The sequence below is a fragment of the Lolium perenne genome, chromosome 6 (genome assembly GCF_019359855.2).
Source record: "Lolium perenne isolate Kyuss_39 chromosome 6, Kyuss_2.0, whole genome shotgun sequence".
Lineage (NCBI taxonomy): Eukaryota > Viridiplantae > Streptophyta > Magnoliopsida > Poales > Poaceae > Lolium > Lolium perenne.
In genome coordinates this window covers 210387446-210393532 of record NC_067249.2, presented here as the reverse complement: position 1 = coordinate 210393532, position 6087 = coordinate 210387446, and positions in this window count along the sequence as shown.

Sequence of the window (6087 nt, the reverse complement as noted above, 5' to 3'; positions counted from 1 at the left end):
CTCCGATATCATGTGCAACAAGGACGCTAGCGGAAGGATTGCAAAGTGGGCAATCCAGGTATCACCATATGTACCAGCGTACGAAAGAAGAGATGCCATAAAATCACAAGCTTTGGCTGATTTCCTCGTCGATTGGGCGGAGATGCAGTACAAACCGCCAGATCAGAGGATAGAATACTGGAAGATGCACTTTGACGGATCCAAACTTAAAGAGGGTCTAGGTGCCGGTGTGGTACTCACCTCACCAAAAGGAGATCATCTTCGGTATGTTTTGCAAGTATCAGGGCATCAAACAATGTCGCTGAATACGAAGCTTTGATCCATGGGCTTAAGGTTGCAAAAGAAATCGGTGCACACCGGATCATTTGCTACGGAGATTCAGATCTTGTGGTACAGCAGTGTTCCGGGGATTGGGATGCAAAAGATGCCAACATGGCCTCTTACCGGTTTAACGTACAAAAGATTGCCGGATTCTTCGAAGGGTGTGAGTTTCACCATGTGCCGCGCGCAGAAAATGAAGCCGCGGATGCTTTGTCCAAGCTGGGCTCATCCAGGCAAGAAATTCCTCCCGGAATAGCTTTAGCTCACTTAAGAGTACCATCGATCAAACCAAGCCCGGAATCGGAATCAATTTTCGTACCGGAATCGCATGTAGTACCCATGGATATCGATGAAGGAAACTCGGGGACTGCTCCGGCAAGCTCGGGGACTGCTGCAGCCGTACCGGAAGAAACGATGCTGGTAGATAGCATGGAGATAGATGCACCGGTGTTTTTGGTTCGAGAGACACCATCGTGGGTTAAACCTATTAAGGAATTCCTGATCAACGGCACCTTGCCGGATGACGAAAATGAATCAAGGAGAATCCAAAGAAGGTCCAAAGCATATACATTCATCAATGGTGAGGTGTACAAGAGAAGCGTTACCGGTGTCCTTCAAAGATGTGTGGAACCAGAAGAAGGGAAAGAAATGCTTGAGGAGATTCACCAAGGAGAATGTGGGCATCATGCTTCATCAAGGGCGCTGGTAGCAAAAGTATTCCGGCATGGGTTTTATTGGCCCACTGCTTTGGAAAACGCCGAGGATTTAGTAAGAAAATGCAACGGGTGCCAGAGGTACGCCAAGCAAAATCATACCCCAGCGTCCGGTTTAAAAACAATACCATTAACGTGGCCGTTTGCCGTTTGGTGCCTTGATATGGTCGGCCCGTTCAAAACTGCAAGGAGCAGCATGACTCACATCTTGGTTATGGTGGATAAATTCACCAAATGGCTAGAAGTGAAACCTATCGCAAAATGTGATGGGCATACAGCGGTGAAGTTCTTAAAAGATGTCATTTTGCGGTATGGATACCCGCACAGCATCATCACTGACAATGGAACCAACTTTGCTCAAGGTGAGTTCAAAAGGTTTTGCGAGGACAACAACATCCGGTTGGATTTGTGCTCAGTGGCACACCCACAAGGCAATGGCCAAGTGGAAAGAATGAACGCTTTGGTACTTTCCGGTATCAAACCAAGGCTCATTGATGCGGTGGAAAAGTCACCGGGATGTTGGCTCGATGAGCTACCATCAGTACTGTGGAGTATAAGAACAACTCCAAACCGGTCTACCGGATACACTCCATTCTTTATGGTTTATGGAGCAGAAGCAGTCATACCAACTGACATCATTCATGATTCACCAAGGGTACAGCTCTATACCGAGCAAGAGGTCAAAGAGGCCAGAGAAAATGATGTGGACTTGCTAGAAGAAGCAAGAGAGCTGGCTTTGGCAAGAACAACCATTTACCAGCAAAACCTCGGACGCTATCACAGCCGGAAGGTTAACCCGAGAGTTTTCCAGGAAGGAGATCTGGTGCTACGCCTAGTGCAGCGCACTGAAGGCCGGCATAAGCTCTTACCGCCATGGGAAGGTCCCTTCATTGTAAGCAAAGTGCTTCACAATGATGCATACTACTTGATCGATGCACAGGAGTGGAAAAAGGGAAAGGCGGACAGGTCCGGAGAGGAGAGCAAGCGTCCATGGAACGTAGCTCTGTTGCGTCCTTTCTACTCTTGAAGTTGTGGTGTAAGAAGTTCCTTTTTTGTACCTTAATTGCTATGAATAAAAGATGCCGGAACCTCAAATGAGTCTCGGGGACTACCCCAACCTAAGTTGCATGCAACATGTTTATTTTTTCAGTTCACCGGTTGCTTGGTGAACATTTTTTCTTTTCGGTTTAGTAGCGTGCTAAACCTACCGGAGTCTTCGACTCTGCTGCTGTCCGCAAACCGGCTTCATGGCAAGCAAGATAAACCGGTAGCAACTAAGCACGCGAACCGCGAAGAGAGAAAGTGGGAACAAACAATCCGAAAAAATTTAACTAACCCCGGTTAAACCGGTTTTTTGCAAAATTTCGAAGTTATTTCTAAGTTCAAGAAAATGCTTGTTTGGTGAAAGAACCTTGCGCTCATACGCCAAAGAACGCCCAGAGAAGGCAGGCAGAGCCAAGGCAAAAGAACCAAGTATGCATCGAATTGGATGCGGAAACAATTTGGAAATCTTTGCAGTGCAGGATAAAAGCAAAACCAAAAGCAAATATGCTAAGGCAAACTCAAGATAATTAACTACCGGTATAACTTACCGGCATAAACTGTTGTACGGCAACCAAAAGCGGACTTAAAGTTTTACATCATAAACCCCGGCATACCGGGGTAGAATTTAATGGGACATTGTTTTGAGATACGCAGGACCAAATAGCATAACACAGGTAAATCTTCAAGCAAGTAAATAATCAGGCAGCGGGGGCTTCAGGAGGGGCATCGCCAGCACCGGCATCGCCCAGAGGCTCCTCCTCGGCTCCATCCTCCTCCTCGTTGAGATAATCTTGGACGTCAGGAGGGGGAGGGATGAAGGTGCGCATGTCAGCGTACTTCGCGATGTGGTACGCGCGATCCTGCCGCTTAGCGGTAAGAATCGGGTCCAGATCGGTTTCCGCGCCTTCGCGCACTCTGGTGAGGGCATCCAAGTTCAGCTCCGGATACCATGAGCAGGCAACGCTGAGGGCAGAGTCTGCTCCAGCGCGGGCAGCAGAGCACTGCCACTCGCGGATCCTCTTGCCGGCGCCCTTAAGGCGGTCGCTGATCAGTGAGAAAGTATCCGGCACCTCCTCGCCAGGCCACAGAGTCCTGAAGAGCTGGGTAGCTACATCAGGAATGTCAGACAAGTTGCGATCTATGGCGCGCATATGAGACACCCGCGCACTCAGCGCGACCAGATGGTCATAGGGGGTCCATGGCACGCCAAGATTCTCTTGGCCCTGGGCAGTGCGGCGCTCGTCAACCTTCTTAACAGCAAACCTCTGAGAGTCCGGGAAGAGGCCTGTGCAAGGAAAGAAAAAGGCTAAGGAAGGGAATCCGGAAGAAAAGGCAACCGGAAGGAAAGGTAACGAATAGAAAATGTGATCGGAAGAAAAAAAAAGGCCTGTGGGCAGTAGTCAGAAAGTGCAAAAGGAAAGGACTTACGGTAGGCAAGTGTGTCAGTTTGCAGGACCAGCCGGTTGCACTCCTTCTGCTCCTCCTCCAGCCGTGCAGCTTTCTCCTCGGCAGCCTTCTGGGCTTTGGCCAGCTCCTCCAGCTCAGCTAGCAACACCATGTTGGCATTGCCGGCATCTTCAAGAGCCTCATTCATCTTGGCCGCCGCATCGAAACCCGACGACCTTGAAAGCCCTAGCATGATCAAGCCCCAGCTGGATGAACTGGGACTTGAGCTCCTGGTAGCTGGTCTTTTGGGTGCTCAGCTCCTCCTGATGCTGCCGGATGAGCTGGTCCTTCTCCCCTGTAACCCGAAAAAGAAGATGTTAACAAAATTGTGCTGGTTCAGATGAAAAGAAAATCAAGCTAACAGGAAAGAGGGAAAATTGTACGTTGGGCGGCGGCGAGCTGCTCCTTGAGAGCCTCAATGGAAGCTTCCGGGACCACTGTTAAGCAAAAATTATAAATGTTAGGAGGAAAAAAGGTTTCCGGTAAGAAGATGCCGGTGGTACAGAAACTTACCTTGGCACTTATCATGTGCCTCAGCGAGGTCCCGATGTTCCCATAGAAGCTCCTCTAAGAGGGCCTTCCGAGCGTCAGCCGTGAGCTGTTCAAGAAAAAGAGATTAGTTAAGTTTTGTGCTAAGAACAAGGTTCTTAACCTGAAACTCGGGGACTGGCAGTGCTAGTTTCGCGCGTTTCAAGCTAAGTTTTGCGCTAAGAACAAGGTTCTTAACCCGAAACTCGGGGACTGGCAGTGCTAGTTTCACGCGTTTTAAGTTAAGTTTTGCGCCAAGAACAAGGTTCTTAACCCGAAACTCGGGGACTGGCAGTGCTAGTTTTGCGTGTTTTTAAGCTAAGTTTTGCGCTAAGAACAAGGTTCTTAACCCGAAACTCGGGGACTGGCAGTGCTAGTTTCGCGCGTTTTAAGCAAAGTTTTGCGCTAAGAACAAGGTTCTTAACCCGAAACTCGGGGACTGGCAGCGCTAGTTTTGCGCGTTTTTAAGCTAAGTTTCGCGCTAAGAACAAAATTCTTAACCCGAAGCTCGGGGGCTGGCAGTACCGGTTTCATGCTAAGTTTTTAGGTTAAAGTTTTGTGCTAAAAGCTGCGCTCTCACCACAAAACTCGGGGACTGGGAAGATAGACAAGAGAGAAACCGGCATGAAACTAAAGAAAAGATAGAAAGAATCCGGAAGCAAGGAAACCGGTAAAAGTTGAAAAGAGTTAGTAAAGCGTACCATCAAGTTGTTCGTTGCATCATACCACACACTGTCGAGCTCCTTCACGGCGCTGCGAAGCCGCATGAAGTGCTCCTCGGAAGACCGGTCCCCAACAGGGTCAGGTGCCGGCAGCCTGTCCTTGCCCAAACCGCGGGTCGCCGGAGTCATATCTGCGGCGTTCCACTTCTAGGCGTAGGGCAGCAGATGCCCCAGGTCCCGGCCCCTGCGCTGGAACTCAGTGATACGGCCAAGCAGGCCGGTGGCCTTCGTGGCCGTATCTCTGGCGACCTTGGAGACGTGCAGCACCAGGGGCTGCTGGCCGCCGGAAGGGGCGTTGGAGGCCGTCGCCTTCCCTTTGATAAGCTTGGAGGTCTTGGGCGGCGGCGCAGTTGGAGCGGCCCCGGTGGGCTTGGTGCGAGGAGCGTCTGGCGGTGGCATTAGAATAGTTCGTGGAGAAGCGGGAGCGCTAGGCGCGTCACCCAGGTTGGAACCGTCCGGCGCGGAAGTTCCCGGCGCGGAAGTTGTCTTCTTTTCAAGGACGGGAGGAGCCGAAGGCTCCGCCCGCCCGGCAGCTTCTTCCCCGGCGCCGATGTTGCTGGCGCCGGTATCCTGTTTCTCTGGAAGGAAGGAAAGATCCTCCTCCGTGCGGTGTTCTGGCGGTGTAGGGGCCGCACGCTCCAAACTTGTTGTGTCCCCCGAAGGGGAGGCAGAGGTGTTGCCGGCACCAGATGGTGCCGGGCTTGAGCGAGGAGGAGGGGTTGAGGTCCTTGCGGAACCTTCAGAGCCCGCTGGCCTTGAGCCAAGCTTGAGTGCAGGGCTGAGAAAAAGAAAGAAAAATAGTTGGAGAAAAGCAACCGGAAAAAGAACTTGGCAAAAGAGGCAAGCAAGAAAACAAGAAACTTACCCGGAGGCAGTCGGCATCTGCTTGCGCCCGTAGCAGCGCACGCCCACTTCCTTCTCCCCCAAGGGCTCAGTCCGGAAGCGCTTGGAGGGAGGGGCCTGGCTGGAACCGGCATCAGATGCCGGCAGCTTGTTCTTTTGGCCCTGGGCCATGAGTTTGTCCACAAACTCGGAGCCGGCCTCGACGCGCAAGGGCGGCACGTGCTCGTGGACCTATGAGTTAAAAATGGCCAAGAAGCGATTCGCGAAAAAGCAACAATGAAAGAAGAAGAAGAAACCGGAAAATAAGAATACCTCAAGCATGGTCAAGTCATCCGAAGAACCGGTTGGCTTCGGCGGAGACCTGCCAAGGCGCGAGGCTGGGGTCTTGCCCATCTTCAGATCTTTCAAAAAAATGTAGGGATCTGGGTCGACGGAGTCAAGCGCGCGCTTCACGCAGATCCCACGCCGCT